Raw genomic sequence first — 15,049 nt, forward strand, 5'->3', positions numbered from 1 at the left:
ATTGTCATTTAGTATATAAGATCAATATTTTTATGTACATACTGTCAGTCAATTATCATCTGTAATATACATCGTCTCAACCAACAACATCGTATCATTTACCCGCAACAGCTTACATCTCAATTTATAGTCGCAATATTATTTTATTCAAGAACCTTAGCCACAGCAACGCGTGGCCGGGACTGCTATTATATATACCTGCTTATTCAAATTCAAAAATCATTTATTCATGTAGGACATTTTAGCCGCTTATGAACGTAAAGTTTTTACATTATAATTTTTTTTCCCTACCGTCCAGTTCGGTATATAGATCCAATTGAGAAGAACTGGCAAGAAACTCAATTGAATTACTTTTTATTTTTTAATCCAGTTTATTTACAATATATATATATGTCTTTGTCTAACATTCAATGAAAATCCCGAACATGAAAACTATTGCCATGCACGGTCGTCATTCAAGTAATCGTGTGAGTAATCGTCTCTCATCGTTTTGAATATATATATATTAATATATATATATATAACTTATATATATATATATATATATATATATAAGTAGGTACTTTTATACACGATTACTACGCTCCAAATGGTTCCAAATGCATCGTCCATTCAGCAAAAGATAATAAAAAAGTAAAGTAATGCGATTACTGGCCAGTAAGCGAATTAATTCGCTTTGTGCCACTCTGTCGACTCTATTTAGCAATTGGAGCGGCTATTAGCATAATTATTATAATCAAAACGGCTCAGTAATTTTATGTTAACAATAAAAATTTATACTGATAATATTGAAACACTAGCTGACTCCACAAACGTTGTTTTGCCATATAAATTAAAATCGCTATTAATAAATAGGGGCTGGTGATAGAAGGGTGAAAATTTAGGGTTGTATATATTTTTAATCCCATATTATTTTATAACATGGCATTAAAGATATATACAAAATACAAAAAAAAAATATGTCCAAAAAATAAAAATTAAATGTTTGGGGTGAACAACCCTTATCACTTAGGTGTATGAAAAATAGATAGTAGCCTATTTTCAGATCTACTGAATATGCATATAAAATTACATAAAAATCGGTCATCGCCATTCCGGAGGAGTATGTTACTTAACTAACATTATGATACGAGAATTTTATAAAGCCGATTTTGGCCGATATTGACTTTGTAAAAGATCCTTTATAAAAACATAGAACAGACATCCTTGCGGGTTCCCTGTGGTCTACAGGTTTAGCAGGCCACCTTCCTTCCGGTGGTCGCAGGTTCGATTCCTCGTACAGTTCAAACTACTATTTCCATTCACGACTATGATTATTTGTATCTGTCTGGGTGATTTCTTTGTTACATTAGTTGTCTAGTATCCATAACACGAGCTGTGCTTAGCTTGGGATAAAATAGCGGACGAGTAAATTGTTCAGGTTATCTATACATGAAGAAAAACATCATCGTATACGCAACAAAAAATTGTTATTATTATTATATAAATAGCTAATTTAACTTTATTTTCCTAAAATAAAAGTAGTCTAAGTTACTTCTTATTACATCAGCTAGCTGCTAAAAAAAGTCCTGTCAAAATCGGTCCAGCTATTTCAGAGGTTAGCCGGAACAAACAGACAGACAGACAAAAATTGTAAAAAATATCTTTTTTTGGCGGGCAGAAGTGTTCGCGAGCCGATATCTCTACAGAGATGTAGGTAATGAAAACTGTTCTGCTATAAATGATATTTGATAAGTAAAATCAAACATGGATTTAATAGTTATTCAAAAATTGTAAAAAAGATATTTTTTACAATTTTTGTCTGTCTTTCTGTTTAGTTTGGTATATGTGCCGTATTTATTCATATGCAGGTAGTAAAAATTATTATTACAATATTACAAACAGACACTCCAATTTTATTTACATGTATAGATCTGTAGATTTTCGTCACAGCAACCAATTACAGTCTTCTAGAAGTCGATCGAAACTTGATTAATTGGGTGCCACTAACAGAACCGGCCGCCAAAATATATGTAATTGCATTACGTCATATTAAATAACTACGAGAAAGTGCGTATGAGTGTATTTGTTGATAAACCATAACGTAACGTTAGTAGAAAGTTTGTGATAATAAAAAAATCAAACACTTATCCATGGTATTGTTAGTTTATGTGACACTAGCTGACCCCGCGACTTCGTCCGCGTGGAAATTAACTTTATTTCTCTAAAATAAATGTAGCCTAAGTTACATTAGCTTCATTTTTATTTAAATGTGTAACGTGGGTGAAATCGCGGACACAACTAGTAATGAATAAACTAATCTATACATCTATACATATAAATAGAATTGGAGTGTCTGTTTGTAATATTGAAATAACCGTTTTTTACTACATGCATATGAATGTAAATATGGTACATACACCAAAATCTCAGTTTTTAAAATTTTTCTCTCTTGTCTGTCTGTCGGTCTGTTTGTTCCGGCTAATCTCTGAAATGGCTAGACTGATTTTGACGGGACATTTTTGGCAGGTAGCTGATATAATAAGGAGTAACTTAGGCTACTTTTATATTAGAAAAATCAACTTAAATTCCACGCGGACGTAGTCGCGGGATTAGCTTAATAAATAACTATTAAAACCATGTTTGATGAAAAATTCTTTTATTTCAAAAAAGAATTTTTTAAATTCCACGCGGACGTAGTCGCGGGAACAGCTAGTAATAAATAACTATTAAAACCATGTTTGATTTTACTTATCAAATATCATTTATAGCAGAACAGTTTTCATTACCTACATCTCTGTGGAGATATCGGCTCGCGAACACTTCTGCCCGTCAATTAATTTCGAGATGCTTCGTTTTCGAGATAACTGCAGTAACTGTTATAAGACTGTTTCTTACAATAATAGTTCAGTTTCTATTACAGTTAACATTAGATTATAAACTACCTACCCGCCCCGTTTGGGGCGATGACGGGGCACCAGTGGAGGGTGATAAGATGAACATGAGGTCAGGTCAGTTAGCCCATCGTGACAAATTCATCAGGAATTTACAACGATGGTTTCCAGGGGGTACCGCGTGGAGGTCAACCTGACATGGTACATTGCTAGCAATAGGATCATCAGTTCACATTACTAACAATCCTCTTTACCTCCTATATAGCTATTTTTTTATAGATGACTAGCTGTCCCGGCAAACGTTATTTTGCCATAAATTAAAAAAAAATTTAGAGGTGGACTACCCCTAACATTTAGGGGGATGAAAAATAGATGTTGACTGATTCTCAGACCTACTCAATACGCTCACAAAATTTCATGAGAATCGGTCAAGCCGTTTCGGAGGAGTTTGGGAACGAAAACTGTGACACAAGAATTTTATAGATAAGGTAATGGAATGGTGCACCCGCCTGCGCTAACGGTTTACGCTGGCGGGGCACCAGTGGAGGATGATAAGATGAGCATGAGGTCAGGTCAGTTACCCCATCGTGACAAATCCACCAAGAATATATCACGATAGTAATATGGCCAGGTTGACCTCCAGGCAGAACCCCGTGGAGGTCAACCTGACATGGTACATTGCTAGCAATAGGATCACCAGTCCACATTACTAACAATCCCCTTTCCCCCCTGGAAAGGGGATTGTTAGTTGCAGCTGGTTGACCTCCAGGCGAAACCCCGTGGAGGTCAACCTGACATGGTACATTGCTAGCAATAGGATCACCAGTCCACATTACTAACAATCCCCCTTCCAGGGGGAAAGGGGATTGTTAGTAATGTTATATGACGTCAAATGCCTACATTACATTATCGTACATTAAAAGTACGCAGTGTATTTACAACTTTCTAGCTCTCAAAACGGCGGGAAAACACGAAAGTGCAATAAGAATGGCGAAACACATGTTCTGAGGGCTATGCGAGGCATGCGAGGTGCGCCTCTACTCCCAATTAGCATGCACTACGATATACGTACGAGTATAGTGACGAACAAACAATATGCGACACTATTCAGATATATACGATAATCTGCCCCGTGGAAAGCACATAACTCTCAGTATTTTATATACACCTCGGGGAATATATTATATCAAGTGTATTTGTATTACGGACGCTATATTTGATATTGCTCTATGATTTGTGACATAACAGAATTTACTGTTATAAAACTTGTATTTATATAACACTAGCTGTCCCGGCAAACGCTGTTTTGCCTTAAAATAAAAAAAAAATTTAGGGGTGGACTACCCCTAACATTTAGGGGGATGAAAAATAGATGTTGGCCGATTCTCAGACCTACGCAATACGCTCACAAAATTTCATGAGAATCGGTCAAGCCGTTTCGGAGGAGTATGGGAACGAAAACTGTGACACGAGAATTTTATATATAAGATTTATATTGTTTCGGATGATGTACAAAAACAATTATAAACATAAAATATTAAAAATTAAAAAAATAAAACAATCGATATAGTTGTCACGCAACTTTAAAGGAAATACAACTAACTGGAATGATAATAATAACCCTGATAATGCTGATAAAACCCAATAGACTCTTTTACTATATGTAGTATATAGTACAACTGATGTAAATATTTAAATACATTTTTTATATGTAAATATACATAGAAAGATGTAGATATCCAGACTAATACAAACAGTAAAGCAAAGGTTTGCACTGTGTAAGGTAGCCCGCGACCATCGAAAGTAAGGGATGTGCTAAATCACCGTGAACCACCACCGTGAACGCCACCCAGTGAATTAAAACTAGTACTATTTTTTTTAATATTTCTCAATTTTGAAGTTAGACAATGCGACAAAGACATTTTCAGTCAGTTGCAGACTTCTAGAAAGAGTAATGTCGGATAACCTTATATGTACATATATTACATTATGTGATGAATTGTATTATTTATTTTGTTTATTGACTCAGCTTACAACATGAATCATTTTCTTTACATTTTTTTATTGCTACAATGCCTAATAATTAATATTTTAATTTTTGCTTTATTAATTTGTATTAAAACAGTACGGTACATATATTATTATTATATATTTTCTTAAAGTCAGCAATACAACCATACTGATATTATATATGCGAAAGTATCTTTGTCTGTACGTTTGTTTTGTTAAATTTTTGCTAAACGGCTGAAAAATTTATGAAAATAGACCGTTATGAGATTTTTCATAAATATATCTTAAAAAATATTCGACAAACATGTAATAGTATATAAAAGTTTCTGCAAATAATGTAACGTGTTACTAGTAAAAAATAAACAATATGGCGCCTAGTAACAAAATAGATAATATATAAATGGCGCCATGAAAGGTACCAAATGAGCCGTCCGCAACCAGAGTGCTCCATTAACATGACATGCCTTCGTAAGACCAGAACATTCCAGTCCCTTTTAACTATTATAATTTGGTCGTTTACAGAATAAAGATAATCAAGTCCTTTGTTCGAGCCCGTCATAAAGATACCTGCTAAGTTATGAATGCAGTAAGAATCCGCGGCGGTAGGAATTCCTATCACAACACAATTTATCGAGCCTCGATTCGCAACTGATAACAGAATCCTAGCAATCCGGTAATAATGTAACAAACATGTTAACACTGAACATGCGCTAGGTAATTCTACACAATTTGGAAGACAACATGTCATATTGTAATAACAATTTGTACATTTTTTTCTTATGGATGATAATGGAATGGTGCACTGCCTGCTCTAATTGTAAAGGGTGGGCTCCAGTGGAGGATGATGAGATGTGTATCGTATCAGATCAGTTAGCCCATCGCGGTAATTATTATTTATTATGGCATTATTGATTAAATGTATTTTTATGCCTATTTAAAAGAACATATAAACTATAAGTGTGCTAAATATCAAGGTTCTTCGTCAGAGTAATTTACGTAAATGAAGATGTAGAGTTGTATATATAACTCTACAAATGAGAGTTGAAACTAATGCATTCGTCTACTGATATAAAAATGAGCTCAGTCGATAGTCCTCTGGTGCCCCGCCAGGGTATACTGTTAAGCGTACAGGTGCACCATTTAGAGCTGCCAGATTTCTTTTCAGTCTATAAGAGGCAAACACTTAAACAGGCAGAAAAATCGGGACTTTAGTTTTTAACCCGGGACAAATAAAATTATAGAGTGACTGTCTTTTTTTTTATACATTTTTCTGAAGAGCAAGTTAGTTTTAGCATATCTTTATTGGTGTTAACATATTTATAAAAAGCAATATAATCGTAATTAAAAATGGCCATTAGCTCGCTTTATTAAATTAGAGGTACGAACGTTGCGCGCGTGAATAGTGTTGTCTAGCGTAGATCGATCGATTTAATAATAAGGAACTGAGTACGAGCCTAAAATACGGGATGTCCCGGGAAATACGGGACGTCTGGCAACACTAATTATATTCATCCTTAAAAAATATAAATCATCATCATCATCATCATCGTAGCCCTGAAGACGTCCACTGCTGGACATATCCCCAAAGATCTCCACGACGATCGGTCGTAAATATATATAAATAACTGTTTAGTAATAATACACGCTCCTTCCTACTTTTTAACACTTTATTGTCAGAATAGAATAAATATAATGATGATTCAAATGATCTTGGCGTTTCGATGTGGTTGTAAGACCGAGTAAGACCTAATTATCAACATAAATAATGTGTAAAAACACCATACCGGCGCCCCCTGTAGACCCTCTGATCGATTCCTCGTCTGATTCCAACGGTGGTTCGAGTTGAGGTTCGAACCCCAAGAGGTGTCGGTGTAGACCTTTCGGCGAAGCTATAAAGGTTAGCTGCGGCCAACAGCATTAAAGTAATCCTAATAATAGAAGAAAGTTTAATGATAACTATATACTAATACTAGCTGGACTAACGTTATTTTGCCATATAAATTAAAATCGCATTTAAAAATTGGGGTTCATGCAAGAAGGGTGAAAATTTAGGGTTGTATGTATTTTGTATTTGTGGATATCCCTTACCACTTAGGAATAAGAAAAATAGATAGTAGCCGATTCTCAGACCTACTGAATATGCATATAAAATTTCATAAAAATCGATCAAGCCGTTTGGGAGGAGTATGGTAACTAACATTGTGACACGAGAATTTTATATATAAGATAAGCACTTTTGAATAGTCATATCTTTTTGATTCTACTCATCCGGAACACAGACTCATCACACGAGGAACGAGCAAGAAACTTGCGTGTTGTTTAGATAAGTTACATTATACCTCTGTTATCTGTGTCTATCTTGTATTACGTCGCTTCATTATGACAGCATTCTAAGAATGTTTCATCCTAAACAACACTCTTTATTTTTATATTTAACAATAAAATGCATTCCTGTTATTCAGGTTTCATCTACTGCGTTGATGACTTCAAATTTTTTTAAACTAGTTTTAGGGTCTGTACCAGGGGCGGATCGTGAATTTGTGGGGCCCTTGGCTAAATCTACTTAGGGTCCTACCTGATTATATTACTCAACTAAAAAAACAAGGGACCGGAAATTCCCCGTTCCTTTCGATAGACGCGCACTTGTATGTGTTGATTGATCTCAGGGTAGCCAAACTTAAGATAGATTTTTTAACATTCTAGATATTTTTTATATTCTAAATATCATTTCAGTGGGGACTAGGGGCCTTTTTTATCCTCGGGGCCCTGGGCTGCAGCCCAAAAAGCCCTTAGGTAGATCCGCCCCTGGTCTGCACCAATGTTGCATCAACAATTATTATTTGTCACGACATTGTACTCGTATTTTGTAAACGAAGTGGAATCTTTACATACTACAAAATAAAGTCGTCATCGCTGTCTTTTCGCTTATATCTTTGAAATTACGCAACGGATTTTAATGCAGTTTTCAGTAATAGATAGAGTGATTCAAGAGGAAGATTTATATATATAACATGTATGTTGTAGTATAGCACAAGCCGGGAAATTCAAAGATTTGTAATGCATCAGAGAAGTCGGGGCGGGTCGCTAGTATATTTTTTTTGTTCCTGGTTTATCCGAGTACAATGTCTACTATAATCGGATTGGTTGGCAAATGGCAATGAGAGTCTGCAGTTCATTGAGTGCAAGACTTCTTATTTAATGACGCCCTCTGGCATACATTCAGGAATTAAGAACTGGAGTGTTGACGACCTTTTGTTGAATTAAGAACTGGAGCTTTACGACCAATGGTCGCGGGTTCGATTCCTCGCACGGCACAAATATTTGTATTCATGAGTATGATTGTTTGTATCGGTCTGGGTGTTTTCTATGTATAATATGTATGTATTTAGAAAAAAAAATCGATGTATATGTATCAGTTATCTAGTACCCGTAACACAAGCTTTAGCTAGCTTAATTTGGGTCTAGATGGCGCTGTGTGATTTGTCCTGAGATTACTAAAAGATTACTTATCCAAATCCAGTAGAAATGTTCTTTTCAGGCGTTTTGGGGGGGTTGTCAGTTAGTAACCTCTGATCTAGTTCATTGGGGTGGACACTCAGCGGAACCTTGTATTTTGAGCATATGCTAGGTAGCACCTCTCGTACTGTGGGTAAATTCGAAAGGTGATGTATTTCTGAGTTGGATATAAACTTTGGTGCCCTAAGAATGGTCTTCTAGATCGCGTTCTGGGACCGTTGGAGAATATCGATATTGAATACTAGCTATTCCCCATAGTTGAATGCCATAGGTCTAAATCAGTTTGATGACTACCTCTAGTATATTCATTCTAATGCGTGAACATTGGCACTAATAAAAGAAACATTTAAACAAATCAAATATATAATTAATATAAATATAAAACCAAAACGGTTAAGCAAATAAGCGGCAATTATTTAAATTCGCATTATAAATAGCGAGAAAGATCCGAGAAGAAAAGAAATTAGCATAAGTTTCTCGTGCGACCTTGCGTGCGTCCCGACGCATCAATATCTAAACACGAGCATGCCGAGAACAGGATATCATTCTCATTTCCCCTCCATTAATATTCTGTGTGTCTGTCAAGGCCAGCGAGGCTTCGTTAGCTGCATGCGGAATAGAAATAATCTGTATTCAAATAAACTTAATGGAGGAACTTTTGAATGGTCACAATTTTTTATTTTACCACTCATTCGGAACGCAGATTCATCATTAGAAGAATGAGCCACAAAGCTAATAATCATTTGAAAGAACCTTGGAGAGCTTTGTGATCGCATAGTCGTCGAACTATGACCATAATTAATTTAAATTATAAGTTTAAACGTTAAGGTTCTATTGTCAAAGCCTTGCGACATATACATACACCATATATAGACACCTATATAAATATAATTTGTAAATAAACTGGCTTTAAAAAAAAATACAATTGAGTTTTTTGCCAGTTGACTTCTAGATCTATATACCGTCTGGACGGACAAAAATTTAAAATTAGAAGGATATTCTTATAAGCGCTAAAATGAATAAATGATTTTTTTATTTCCTCAGGAAAGATTTGAATACATATACTTGATCCAAACCTCCATTCGCTGATTTGACAATTGAGATATTTTGTTTATGCATGAGTGGTCGACTACAACCTGAAGTAACAATAGGAGTAGTGTTCAGATGGCCCTTCTTCCCTACTGGGCACACTGAAGACGCAACGTGCCCAGGGCGGATCAACGATGTGGTCAAGATCGTTGGAAGGTGATGGATGCGAACAGCGCAGGACCGATCGTCCTTGTTCTGTGGACGTCTTCCAGGCTGAGATGATGATAATGATAATGATGAATATTGAAAATCTGGAGTCCCTAATTTTGCAACATATATACCATTACCAAACGATAACTGCCCAAAAAATAAAAAATATGCTACTCCTACTAACCGATTCTCGACTTACCTGAAAATCAGTCTTAACAAATGCTTACCGACTATGGTCAATTTGCTCATTTTTGTTATTTTTTTTATAATTTATGTCTAGCAAGAACTTGAACTCCTCATCACATAACGACTTTTTAAAATTATTTTTGCCTGGTTTGTTTTGAAGGTAGGGCATTTTCATATACATGTCTAAAGAGTCATGTTAAAAAATGACTAACAAAATAGTGCTTTATTACTATGGTCCTAGGGTCCCCATTATCTTAATGCCATCATTCACCTAGTAGGGGAGCTACTACGTGAAAGACGGCCCTAGTGGTGTTTCCCCTTTAGGTTAACATGTTTTGTCAACAGAAATACTAAAATCAATTTAGATAATAGAAAAACCAGATAAAATTTATTGAAATTTATATGCTGTGGGTGGGTACTTTTTAATCTTAGACATTAACATTCAGGGAAAGCTCCGTTAGAAAGTTCAGGGCCATATCATTACCATGTGTTGGGAGACAATGAAAGTTTTATTTAAAAGGCTTGTACCTTATTTACATAATTTATGTATTCATAAATCAATTAATAATTTTCTTATATAATCAAACAGGTGTAATCGTGATTTTTATTTTATATAAAAATCACTTTACGATTACATTGTATATAGTATATAAAATAAAAACTTCGTAGGCGTAGATTAGGAGTTTGGATAACATTTTTAATTATTTAGGCTAATTATAAAATGCCAAAAAAAAAGTTTTAAGCTTCTAACTTTAAAAATGACGCTCGGCTAAGGCAATTTGTTAACTGGTGAAATAATGTAGTAATTATTTTTAGGGTACAATGTACTTTAAGTTTTTACTAAATTCTCTAAAATTTTAATAGAACTAAAAAAATAACGATAATTACAATCAACCTTTAATCTCTCCTTCCCTCCGAAACGTTTGGACCGATAGACGGAAGTTTGATTCGCAGATATCTAATGTTGTAAGTAACTTAGACTACTTTTACCAATTTGACTTATTTAAATAAAAAAGGTAAATTTCAGGCGGACGAAGTCGTGGGTAACATCTAGTGATAAATTTAGAAAACATCCATAAGAGCAGAAATTGTAAATTTTGTAAATTTGTTTTAAAATCACTAGTATCCTGACGACTTAGGCGTAATGCCGGTTAGTCAGGGAGAGAAACACCTCAATGCCTACAATATTCACAATTACCTATCTCTTATTTGTTTTTATAATAATATAAACACTTTCGTACCAAAACTCCCGCTGCCTACGTTCAATCGTCCGTCATCAATGTCACATAGATTACTTTGGCTCTGGCCTCTGACGTTCCGTTTCAGGTTACATGATTATTGACTTTACCATTTTTAATTAATGGTGCGTCACACGATAGTTAACATTTGCTAACATCCAGCCGCGACCATCGGAAGTAAATTGAGATGATTTACTTCCGTTGCGGTCGCGGATATAAAAACATAAAACAACGCTTACATAAAAACTTTGCGTATACACCGATATACATTTCTGGCTGTTCTCCAGTTGGAAACTTCGATATCTTACTTATATTATAAATGCGGAAGTTTGTGAGTGTGAATGGATAGATAAATGGAAGTCTGTCGCTCATTCCCGCAAAAACTACTGAACTACTGAACGAATTACTGTAAAACTTGACGCGGTCATTATTTATACGTATATTAGTAAATATCGGGAACTCAGCAAATAAATATAAAACGTGGTAAGATCCCGTAATTTTTACTAATAACCCAATTACAAAATAACAGTATACTAATACTCTAGACCACTGAGACTGCGACTTAGTATAGCGCAACTCCCACGGACAGTTGGCGTAGACTAAACGAGGCACTGCGAACATTTCAATGAGCAACCCTTTAGCAGCGGAGCGCATTGTCAGGACGTTCAGCGAATCCTAATGAAGTATGAATTACTGTAAAGTTTCATAAAAACATTTTTTTGAAACTTTACAGTAATGTAGCTTATACATCAGAATAACAAATTTGCTATAAATATCACGCGGGCACTTCTAATCAATTTATATGTAAATATATAATATAATAGCCAAATAGTATAATACAAAAACAAAGGAAGAAATTCGCATTCTGAACGCAAACGGTTGTCAGAAACTTAACGGAAATCCGCCATCGATTTGAAAGACTATATGGTCACATTGTGACATAACAATTTGCACATTGTTATATGGATGTTTTTATATAGTTAACACACACAAATGATGCTGTATGGACATCCCTACAGTTTCTTTAAGTTCAGTAATACTGATACTGAGGTGAATTATGCACAGCACTTTTATTCAAATTCAAATTCAAAAATCATGTTTTCATGTAGGACATTTTAGTCGTTGTGGATTTTACACAGCGTTTTTATTCAAATTCAAAATCCAAAATCATTTTTTGATGTAGGAAATTTTAGCCGCTGTGGATTTTACACAGTGCTTTTATTCAAATTCAAATTCAAAAGTCATATTTTCATATAGGACATTTTAGCCGTTTTGTATTTTACACAGCGTTTTCAATCAAATTCAAATTAAAAAATCATTTTTACATGTAGGACATTTTAGCCGCTTATGAACGTGAAATTTTTTATATTATAATTTTTTCACTTCCGTTCAGTTCAGTATACAGATTCAATTGATACTCATATTTTTATTAATACAAAGCACAGTTCCGACCTCAGGTGGAATACTGTTTTCACCTCTGGGCGGGAGCACCACAATACCAACTACTTCCATTTGACCGCATTCAGAAGCGAGCAGCCAGAATTATTGGTAATCAACGTCTTTGTGACAGACTCGACCAATTGGCTCTGCGGCGAGATATTGCATCTTTGTTCATTTTCTACCGCATATATCACGGGGAGTGTTCTGAGGAATTGTTCGGATTAATACCAGCTGCTGAGTTTTACATTCCACCCTCCAGAAACTAAAATATCTGGATGAATGGCGGTCCTCCATAGTGCGGTTTTCTAGAAACTTTTTGCCACGCACAACCACATTGTAGAATCACAATCCAGCAATGGTATTTCCGAACCGATACGATATTGAAACCTTCAAGAAAAGAGCTTATTCCTTTTTAAAAGGCCGACAACGTACTTGCAATTCCCCTGGTGTTGCGGGTGCTCATGGGCGGCGGTAATCACTTACAATCACGTGAGCCGCATGTGCTGTAAAAAAATACTACTCATGACTACATTTGTTTGTACCGCGCGAGGAATCGAACCCGCGACCACACGGAAGCAAAGCGGAGTGTAAACCGCTGAACCACCGAGGTGAATGGCGTCGCATAAAAGTTACTATTAGCGTCACAATTTATTGTATGATGTGTAACCGTCCATTTCGGTCATCAGTTTGATTATCATTTTATAAAAAAAAAACTAAATCGAGGCCGGCATTCTTGTGAGTGCGTTTGTCACAATGGTGCAGCTGCTGACGCCGGGGTCGTATCCACTTTCGCTGCACGTTCAACAGCGAGATAACATCGACCATCTTCATTGATAACCTGTGTATATCAGAGACTAACATTAACAGACGATCATTTAGGCAGTAAACTTTTATTAATTTTTCATGGATGTTAATGGAATGGTGCACACGCCTGCGCTAACGGTTTACGCTGGCGGGGCAGCAGTGGAAGATAAGATGAGTATGAGGTCAGGTCGTGCTAATCGTGATTAAAAAAATCAGGAATTAACTACAATGATTTCCAGGGGGAACCGCGTGGAAGTCGACTTAACATGGTACATTGTTATGGGGACACTAGACCCTATTACTAACAATTCTCTTGCCCCTATTAATTATTATTACAAATTTAATCAGTTAAACGTATTTTCTAGTGATTGCATAGATAAATAGGTAGACTATACTTTATTGGTATCATTTCGTTAGAGAAAAGGGACTTAATTATGTAATTTTATTAGTTTATGGATCTTTTGTGAAGGTTGTTTCTAAAAATCGCATGTATCGAGTTGTCAAATGAGTATTATAATTTAGTGGCCATAAAACATAATAATTAAAAAAAAAATACATTTGCAAATATATTTAATTAAATGATATATTCTCAAATTTTAGATATTTCAAATAATTATTGCACTAGATAGGCTGTAACTTACAAACTTACTTATTATTACTTGCTTACATGTTGTGATATCTGTATAGTTTTTCTTTTATATTTGATCAACTCTTATAATATTGTAACTTAATATTATTTATCAAAATATAATAATAATAATAATACTTTATTTGCCAAATGTAGGTAAACAATAAGGTGTTAAAAATATGTTGTTGAGATCCGTACATTAACCTCGTAAGAGGTGTGCAAAATTTCAAATTGTAGGTACAATTAATGTTTAATGAAATAAAATCACTGTACTACGTCATCATACCGATAGTCATTAATCAATTGTCTTTACGTGAATGTATCAGTCAGGAAATCACCACCAGTGTAGTAAGTTTTACCAATCAGTATATTTCTAAGAGCAGTTTTAAATTGATGGATATTACCAATAGATTTTAATGCACTTGGAAGATTATTATATATTCTAGGTCCCATTCCTAAAATACTATTACACGACATAGCAGTTTTAGCCGGAAAATTACACAATTTATCATTATTACGTATTCCTTTGATGCAATATGATTGCAATTGCAAACACTGACTACATATATTACATACAAACGATTACATATGTAATATACCAAATATACATATGTAATTGTTGTATTATGCAGCAATTCAGTGTGATGACAAAATGATAGCTATTCATAACAACTTGAAGTGTACTATTTTTTGTTTTTATTCCTAAAATTAACAATTAATAGGCAATAAATTATATGAATACCATTCTGTAAAACAGTATTCTTTGACACAAATCGCGACTGCTTTCCACGGCACTGGCGCACCGATCCAAGCGCAACATAACGGAGCGGCACTCTGTCGTTTGCGCACGTTACTCCTGCGCCCGCGCAGCTCGACGTGTGTTTTGAGTTTTGTGACGAAACTGAGCAATCAAGTTTTCTGTGACTGTGTTTGTGTTTAATTGTTGTTGTGTATTAACCGATTGGAGTCCGTAAAGGTGAGTTTTGTTATACGATTGCCAAATCGGTCACTTTCATCTCATGTTTATAGGTATACTCAGCAATCGGATTTATCCAGATCGCAAGTACAGTTGTTTTTAAGTTTAATTACGTTTTCTGTAAATCGATGTAGTGTTT

This window comes from Achroia grisella, unplaced genomic scaffold, assembly GCF_030625045.1.
Source record: "Achroia grisella isolate CSIRO2021 unplaced genomic scaffold, CSIRO_AGI_Agris_v1 utg1056, whole genome shotgun sequence".
Classification (NCBI taxonomy): domain Eukaryota; kingdom Metazoa; phylum Arthropoda; class Insecta; order Lepidoptera; family Pyralidae; genus Achroia; species Achroia grisella.